Here is a 9,770-nt window from a genome sequence, read left to right as displayed (position 1 = left end):
TTTAAGAGGAGGCTAGATGTACACCTTGCTGGGGTAGTTTGACCCCAGTGCTCTTTCCTGCCATGAATAGAACTAGTCTTCTTATAGATTTTAAGGCTTTAAGAGACAATTTGCAGTTGGCTAGGTTGACCCCCGGCATAACACAGACCAGAGACCCTCACCCAGTAACTTCTGCATTGAGCCCCTAGTGTGTGTGGAGCTATGCTATTATCTTTTCGAAAGGCGTCCACTCAGGTGATGGACAATCCATCACGTCCATATGCAAGGTCTTCCAGTGTTTAATTGCCATCACAGTTAAAAATTCAGACCTTAGTCCTAGTTTGAATTTATCTCCCTTTAACTTCCAACCACTGGACCTCATTATGTCTTTTCCTATTAGATTAAAGAGCTATCATAAATCTCTCTCCATGAAGGTGCACCAGCCTCAGAGCAGTTTAGATGAAAACAGATTCAGCTTTACAATAGACAAGAGTGCTTTGTCTGCTTGCTGGGCACAAGGCATTTTTCCCCTCAGACAGTCCCTGCTGTATTGTTGAAGTCTGAGGTGGGAAAGCCTTACCAGAGCCTCTGTTCAACCCCTGATCAGAGCATTTTTGCTCCCTGCAGTACCCTTCACAAGTGCTTGCCTTATTTAGTTTTAAATGGCCTAAATAGCATTTATACTACATCCCAAGGGGCACTATTTTACAGCCTGGTGGGGGATCAGTATCTAGAAGATTTTCCTGATATTCAGTGTATAATCTCTTCCTTAATTCATTCCCATTACTCTTGTTTATGCCCCTTTTACTGTTATAATTAATTCATTTCCTTCCTTGGCTACAGCCTTCAAATATTTGTAGGCTGTTATCATGTCTCCTTCTAATTGTCCCTTAGCCATGTTATACATCTTTAACTCTTCTAGCTTTTACTTATTAGTTACTCTTTTCACCCCTTAATCTTTTTTTTTTTTTACTGTCCTCTGAACCCCTTCCAGTTTGTCGATATTTTTCTTTTAATTAGATGCCCAGAAATGAAGTAGCTATTCCAGAGCTGGATAGTTAGTGAAGGACTACATCCTTGCTTCCTGCTACAGTACAAGATCTTTGTATGCAGCCCACAATAGCATTGTCTTAGAGAAAGGTCATCAAAAACCTCTTAAAGTTGGTGAGAGTCTTATACTGACTTCAGTGTGTTTTGAACAAGCTTCAAATCAATACCAAATGCCTTGCTGGGAGATTCGCTTTAGTTGAGTACAGTGCAGAGTTTACAATGGCAAACAAAGGGCCTGTATATGCACGAGATCAGTTTAAATGATCTAATTGTACCTTCTGGTTTAAACCATTATGACTATCCCCAGTCTATAATTTATTAGCTTCATATTTCAGCTTCTACATCCTTTCTCTTCTTGAGTTGTGCTTCCCTGGAGATGCAGATAACTGAGAAATGACAGGGGAGGCAAGAGGGTAGCGTTGTCTTGAAAACAGTCAAGTAAGCCGTGCAGCTATTTTTATGTAGCAAAACAGGACCAGTTTCAGAGGTGATTCACTGGGTGATGCAGCCGAGACCTATTTACCCACACACTCCAAGGTGTCAGGAGGCTGCACAGATATAACTTGCATCCTGAGAGGCTGGCAGTGATGTCAGTTCAAATAGCGTGGGGACTATTTTAACATGCACTTCTTTTATGTCTCCTGCCTATTCTTCTTTTTACACTCCTCCATCTAGCCACTCAACCTATGAATGACTCCACCTTAGTCTCCTTTACAGTCATTTTAGTTTAAGGAGCCTGGATTCGTAGGTGTGTGTCATTGACACATTGGAAAGTGGATGGTAAGTGGATGCAAGGTCAAGGATTTAAGAAGGCACTGGAAGCAGAGGGGGAGAAAGTAATAACTTACACTGACATACACCTGCATCTTTGCTTCATCTTGGTCTTAACTTGATTTGATGTATTTGGTGGCTTATCTGTGTTGTTTGTTGTTGTTGAGCATGGAGAACTCTAAACACTAATGAGCCTCAGACTTGCACTCAGGACTTTAGACTCTGTTGCCTTCTAATTAGAAATGGCTGATGCAGGTAGGGCCTGACTTTGATGAGTGTAGGATCTGGGCCCTTCCTCCAGTAGGTTTACACTAGAAACCCATTACTAATTTATGAGGTCTGTCTGAACAGTGACACAGGAATGCAGTGTTGGCATATGGGGCATGGGGACATACGTTGAGGGGGAAGTGAAAGGGACCTCCAGCTTTCTTTGAGGTCAAAATGTGGAGAACATAATACTCGCTGCTTTGGAAAGAGTAATAGCAGAAGTAAAGAAGAGAGGCCATAAATTTATCACACCTGGGAGTCTTCTGAAGAAGTGTCTCCTGAGATGGATTTTGTGGTTTGGGAATAAATCTTCCGTCTTCCCACTTTACTCCCAATTTCCTCTCCTGTTTCTTACAGCCATTCCCTCCTTGATTTGGGGGGATTAACCCTTTTGAGCTTGCCCTCGATAAAAGGCCTGTGTTTTGTTCCGAGTGACTTAAATAGCAAGGTTCTTTGAGTAGATGTGGTATCTTTTATTAGACCAACTGTGACAAAAGATATCACATCTGCTCAAAGAACCTTGTCTGCCAATGTCCTTAGACCAACATGGCTACAACCAAAAACCCAGCCAGTTAATTAATCGGCATTTAACTCAATTTACTTAATATTTGACAAAGGCTGGTATGGTTGGTGTTGTAATTTGCTTCCAGCTGAGCTTTTTTTCCCCATAAATTCATAGAAGTCAGGGGCTGGAAGGGACCTCATGAGGTGATCAGGTCCAGTCCCCTGCACTTGGGCAGGAAAGACGGCTGGGGCCAGATGACCCCAGCAAGGCGTGCGTCAGGTCGTTTTTTAAAGATCTCCGATGCAGGTGACTGGACCCTCTCTGGGGGGAGTCTCTTCCAGACCCTAGGCACTTGAATCGTAAAGAAGTTTCCCCTTATGTCCAATTTGAAGTGATCTTCGAGCAGTTTGCGTCCATTGTTTCTGGTCTTCCCCTGGGGTGCCTTGGTGAACAGATGCTCCCCCAGGCCACGATGTAAGCCCCTGATATACTTATAGGCTGCTCTTCAGTTAAACCAGAAATGTTTGCATACCTTGTGTTAACTGACCGTCAAGTAACTCAAGGTACAGGACTGTAATGTAGACATACCTGGGGGCTCCCCTGATGCGGCATTCATTCGGCTGTCTGGCTCATCTATTCTCTGCAGTCCTCTTTCTGTTGTGTCGATGTATTTGCCTCTGGCTCTTATTGATTAGTTGAGTACTTCTTGAAATAATTTCCAGTCTGATCCTGGTAAGTTTTCTTGCTGCTTTCCATGGTAGGAAATGCTTTGGAGCGCTGCTGTTGGTAATGCTGGTGTTTCTGAGCAGCCAGATAGGGAGGCTTTCTGGTTTACTGGCTTCCCATGTCACCTCAAGGAGAGGTGCACCATACTTCATCTTGACAAAATGGAGAGCTTTCTTTTTTGGAGATTTACAAATCTGCATGTAGTGTTCTCTTTAGATTGAGCCCAGAAGAGTCCTTATACCAGACCCGTACTCGATGCAGGCGTGTTTGGAGGAAGTCAGTGATGTAAAGAGTCATGTATCATGAGTCGCTCATGGCTAGCCCACGTGGGCTTCTCTTCTCCTGAAGTTCTCGTTCGGACAACGTTTCTCACAGGCCTTCTTTCCTGTCATACTTAGGGATTTTCCTTACAGTATTCTGCATGAAGTATATGGATATGCTCGAAAACTTTGGGCTAAAGAAGCTTGAGGAGTTACTTCTGAACCGTTCAGCACCCACACTTCTCCCGTGCATTTCATATTTTTTCCCCCCCATCTCATGCAAATTTGGGTTATTTTGACCGCTTCTCAGCCTAACCACACCATCCTGTGGTTTGCCACTTCCAGGATCGTTGCTTCACAATACAGCCCGTCACCATTAGACTTAAACCACTGAACGCCCATGATCGTTGTGATACCAAAGAAATACCGCTCTGTGAATATGGCTCTTTCTGAAATGTGCTTCTCAAATAAGCCCAGCAGCTGCTTTGCTTGGCTGAAGTGCCTTTTATGGAGGTATCTGGTATGCGCTAGTCAGCCAATTTCCCAAGAGATGATGCACGCAAATACAAACAGATATCCATTATAGGATCAACAATGAGTGTTTCTTCAACAAGCATCAACGGGTGTTTTATTTCTGGCACTGATCTGGGAAATCCTGTGGGCTGGATCATGCCTCCCAGATCTCCCTGTGTCCCTGTGGAAGGATGAAATCAGTGACCTCTACAGCACTGTCAGGTTTGAAGTGTTCACTACAGAAAGCCCTGCAAACTCCACAGATGAGGAGGGCAATGCTATGCTATGCACTGTCCCTGCTATCAGCTCTCCAGAAAATCTGCTCCAAGTCCCAGGCTTGTTCTATGCAGAGCCCTCTGCATCCTCCTCCGTGCAGGGTCCCATGGACAGCTGCTTGCTTGGGAAACCCTGGTAAAACCTCTCCACTGGATTCGTGCAGATTGGGAAGGAGGGGAGAATTCTGTTTAAGATTCCTGGTGATATCTCAGATCTTCACAGGGGGGATCTCTAGGGTTTGTGATCTCGCATCCAATGTGATCTAAGGCAAACTTTTCAAAACGACCTTTTTTGAGCATCCACTCTCTCCTGCAGGAGGAGGTGATGTGACCTCACGTGGTTTAGTTTTAGCTATGGATTTGCTGGCAGTAGAATTTATATGAGTACGTGGCTTAGCCTGTAGATGGCACTCGCTGTACATTTTAAAAGTCCTGCAGCTTTATAACTGGTAGAGCCGACGATTTTGGATCCGGAGGAACAAAGCATTGTCTTGGAACTGAAATGAAGCACAGCTAGGACACGGGTACCTGTGGTATACTCCCTAGGTTCACCATCCCTCCCAAAATGCCTTCAGACCCAGGATCCCCTAACAAACAAGCCACATATTTCGTGGGAATGCATGTTTGGGTGCTTGGTCCCTAAATATAACACCAGGCTCCCCTTTTATATTTGTGCTGGCAAATTGTTCTCTGTTTTGTTGAGCAGCTTCTCTGTCTGTCGGGCCCACATCACATAGTGCATTAGGTTTAGATGCCTTGAAAATACATAGTGCCGTGCCATAACTTTCATGCAAACACCCCCTCCCCCCCCGACATTGTTTCTGAATCATTATTTCATCTTTAGCAAACCCACCAGCAGTCGAGGGCTGGGCCTAAGATGGAGAGGACATCCCAGGCCAAACAAAAAATGCTGAGTTACTCAGTTTTTCCTGTTGATGGATATCAGTTGCTCTACTTGCTTCCAAGAGAGCCTTTGGGAATGGATGGTTTGAGATATGAACATCAGCTCTGAAATGCCGAGATTTCCTTTTTTCTACAAGTCCCGGTCCCTGCAGATTCCCCGTTCTCCTTTTCATTCTTCCCAAGGAGATAAATTGAATTCCACAGGAGTTACTGCATGTAGGGCTTTCACATGAGACCTTGAAACCCGAGCGGCTCCCTGTTCTGTTTTGAATCAAAGAGAACATGGTATGCTTCATACGAATATACATTTGCTCTATCTGACAACAATTTCCCCTTTCCTTATTCAAGCATTCCTGAAACGTTGTGTATGCACATGAATGTGTGTGTGTGTAGCTTCCAAAACAGTTTGAGAGAATAAGGCCTGTAAACGTAAATAAGTTTGAAATATGATTAGGTCCTGCTTTTCCTTTGAACGACTCCATGTGGCGAATAATAGGATGCAGCAGGTAAAAGTTTTCCTCTTACAGTCTCTCATCATCCAACTATTTTTTAACTAGTTCACTCAAAACTACATGAGGCGATGGAGTAGTCAGGCCAAGCTTGAATTGCAAACAGCTACTTGTTTGGCCTTGGAAAGAAAAAACGCTAATGCTTTCCCATGCAGATTCCAGCTCTGCTGGATGTCCTTGTAAAGCTTGGCGTGAAGTCCGGCACTAATTTAAAACAGTCAGAAATAAATTAGGAAATAAATTGGGAAACTGTGTTGTTAATGAATGCTTTGTAAGTGTTGTCCCAAGGTAGATTATGGTTTGGTTATTGGCCTACCTGCATGCCTCCCAATGATACGAGGAACTCGCCAGGCAGGCTGGATTTGGATGGTTACGATACAACGTGGCCCTGGGCAGATTTGGCAAGATCAAGCATTTTAAAAGTAGCAGCAGGCACGTTTAAACTTAGCAGGAACTTCAGCGTGGTTTCAAGCAATCCCAACATTTCAAAAATCATGAGCCAGACCTCAAAAAAGTATTCCCACTTTTTACACCTGGGGTGTATATATGTTTTTTCCTTCTCCCGCACAGGCCATGAACAGGGCTTAAACCTAAAACCTTTAGATTGGCAGCATACTGCAGTGGGAAAGAATGGACTGGTCCATACAAGAAGAGAAAGCAGGTGTTGCCAGTGGGTTACACAAGCGTTTTTGGGACAACAGTGGGACTGTGAGCATTGGGATTGATGGTTTCTCTTCTTGGATGACAGCAGGCTGTGGTCTGTCAGTCACAGGCAGCAAAGGCCAATGAACCAATGCCCATACCTGTGTTGTCAGTACGGATGAAACCTGGTATTTGGGAATAAATAAAGCACAAGTCCCTTTGACTTCAGCTAAAGAACCAGTTCTCTTAACCTTGGAAGCGTTAGCAGTCCTAAACCCCTAGATGAGCTCGAGGTGCTAATGTTGACACAGAACCACACTGCGTTCATCTGCATTATGGGAACTTCTCATTTTGCAAGCTTCTTTGGAAAGACTGTTGTGCCAAGGCATGACTCTGTTACGTGAAAACCTGGGGCTTGATCTTGGATAGCTCTGAATTGTCATGCCCATGAAATGGGTGAATCACTGTTTCCTCTCACCACCATAGCAATCCGAAACCTTTGTTTGTCATGAGAATTATGAAGTGCGCTAAAATGTTAACAGCAACCAGTAGAAAAGATGAGTTTAGACCCATGCACTATGGACTTACAGGTCAATATACCTTTCTTTAGGATACAGGGGTTCAGGGGCAGATCCAGGATTTGGCGCTACCTCCCTCCGCACTCTCCACCCCCCAGCGTGGGCAGACTGTGACACTGGAGCCTCTGCTGCTGCTTTCCCCCTTTCCCTGCCCGCCGCTGCGACTGCTTCTCCCACTGTCCCGGGAAGGGAGAAGCTTCTGAGCCACATCCTTCCCACCCTGCCCAGACCCCCTGGGAGTAAACGTGGGAAGGAGGAACCCCCTGCCCACCACCTCTGCTGTTGTCACTGTTTCCTGCTGAGCCCAGCCCCTTCATACCCTGGCTGGAGTGGGCAGGAGCGGCTTTGAAGCTTCCCCAGCCCCCAGGATGGAGGAAGAGGAGGAGGAGAGGGACCTGCTGCATGGGGAAGAGAGAGGGGAGGAGGGGGATTCTTACTGCTTTGGGGCCGCAGATACTCCCGTGGTGCGCCCCAATCAGAAAGGGGGTGCAGCTGTGCCACTGCAACCCCTCCGGATCCATCTCTGCAGGTATTTTTTTTCTGGATAGGGAGTCCCCCAAAATCACATGACAACTGGATCTTTTCACGTTCTTGCCTGTAGTAGAGGGTCAGAATCCGGCTACTCAATATAAAATCACAAGGCTTGGCAATAAGATCCATTTTCTGCATTTGCACAGGCCAGCTCAGTACTCTACATAGCTGCCTTATTTGAGTTGGTCTTTAAAATATATACATTTTTAATATGCCTGTAAATGTAAAAGAGAAGTCTTGTGGTAAGCTGGAAAGAAACAGACAGCTATTTCAGAGGTTGAAAATGGGAATGGCTATTCTGCAGAAATTCCCATTTAAAAAAAAAAATGTTGTCCCGACGCAGAATGAAAGACTGACATTTCCAGCAGAACAGAAACTCTGAGAAATGCTGATGCAGAGCTATCAAAAACATATGGATAATTCTAAACATTCTGAGTTATTCAGTATATGACATTTGATATATATATACACACACAATTAGGTATGCCTGTAATTACTTAATTCTAATATAATGAAAGCCATGGCATTTCTGGCTGTGTCTGTCTGTCCGTAACACTCCAGGCCAACTGCATGTGCGTGGCCTGGAGCCTTACTGACAGACAGACAGACAGGGAAGTGGAGGCGGAGGTGGTGGGGGCCAGGGTGTGCTCTGCCACACAGAGGGGAAGGAAGTGGGGGCATGGTATACGGCTCTGCAGGGGGCCATGATGCAGGGCCATGTGGGAGCGTGGCACGCAACCGCAGGGTGCCATGCAGGGAGCGGGTGTGGGGTGCAGCCGCTCGCTGCAGCACGTGGCTGCAGCACACCCCCAACGCACACTCCCTGCGTGGCATCCTGTGCCCGCATGTCACCCCCCACCCCCGCATGACTACAAGCCATGCCCCCCCTGCACAGGGAGTGCCCACTGGCTGCGACCATGGGGTGCGGAGGGTACAGGAGGCGTGGCAGGCAGCTGCAAGATGTGGCATGGGAAACGGCCACAAGGGGCACAGCAGTACCTGCCAGCTGCCACCGCACGGGTGGAGCATGCCTCCCACGCTTGTGGCATCATGCGGCCACATGCCATGCCCCCCTATGCACCCTGTGCCACACCCTAGGGCCACTCCCTGTGTTACATGGCTGCACCCAGCATGCACTCCCTGTGCTGTGGCCACTCCCTGAACCACACCCTGCGGCCACCTGCCACATCCTCTGCATGCCCACATGGCACCCCCCCAACACACCATGCCACCCCCCATTTGCCATGACATCTGTGTGCCCCATGCCACACCCTGGGGCTACTCTCTGTGCCACGCCCTGTGCCCATGCACCACCCCTTCACATGCCCCCCCATGTGCCACACCACCCCCAATGTGCCATGCCCCCTGAGCGCCCCACACCACACCCTGGGGCTGCTCCCCACACTATGCCCTGTGGCCACCCGCCACCCTCCCTGCACGCCCATGTGGCATGCACCCCCACACGCCATGCCCCTCCGCATGCCCCACGCCACATCCTAGGGCCATTCCCTGTATCACATGGGTGCAGCCTGCAGGCGCTCCCTGCACTGTGGCTATTCCCTGCACCATGCTCCGTGGCTGCATACCAAGGCCCGCCATGTGCCCCGTGCCATGTGGCCGCAGCCGGCAGGCATTCCCTGAGCCCCTGTGCCATGGCCACTTCCTGTGCCATGCCCCACAGTCTCACACCGCACCCCCTGCTTCAGCCATGCACCACTCCCCCATGTACCCCGCACCTCACCCCACAGCTGCTCCCCATGCCACGTGGGCACAGCCTGTGGCTGCTCCCCACACCATGGCTGCTCCCTGCGCCACGCCCTGTGGCTGCACACCATGCCCCCCACACGCCCTGCACCACACTCCAGGACTGCTCCCCATACCACATGGCTGCAGCTGGCAGGTGCTCCCCCTGCCGTGGCCACTCCCCACACCACAGCACACGCCATTCCCCCGCATGTCCTGCGCCACACTCCAGGGCCATTCCCTGCATCATGCAACCAGCAAGCGCTCCCCACGCCATGGCCAGTCCCCACATCACGCCCCATGGTCACGTGCCATGCCTCCCTGCACACAGAGTGGAGTGGGGCTGGACCTAGAGTGGCAGAGGGAGCAGGACACGAGCCAGAACAGTGGTGGGTTGGGGAGAAGCAGGGCAGGTCCTGGAGAGGCGGTGGGAGGGGGAGAGCGGGGCAGGACCCAGAGCGGCGGTGGGAGGGCGGGGTGGGGCTGGATCCAGAGTGGCAGGGGGAGGGGGCAAGGCG

General features: G+C 48.6%; 1 protein-coding gene across 1 annotated transcript in view; it reads left to right on the top strand.

Annotated features, from left to right (window-relative positions):
* The window catches only part of KALRN (kalirin, RhoGEF kinase), a 721,807-nt gene that overhangs the window by 254,629 nt on the left and 457,408 nt on the right, over positions 1-9,770 (top strand). The window lies entirely within an intron of this gene.

The sequence above is a fragment of the Gavialis gangeticus genome, unplaced genomic scaffold (genome assembly GCF_001723915.1).
Source record: "Gavialis gangeticus isolate Ggan-Ray unplaced genomic scaffold, GavGan_comp1, whole genome shotgun sequence".
In the NCBI taxonomy this organism is placed as follows: Eukaryota; Metazoa; Chordata; order Crocodylia; family Gavialidae; genus Gavialis; species Gavialis gangeticus.
Note: the sequence above shows the minus strand (reverse complement) of the source record. Positions and strands in the feature narration are given on the sequence as shown.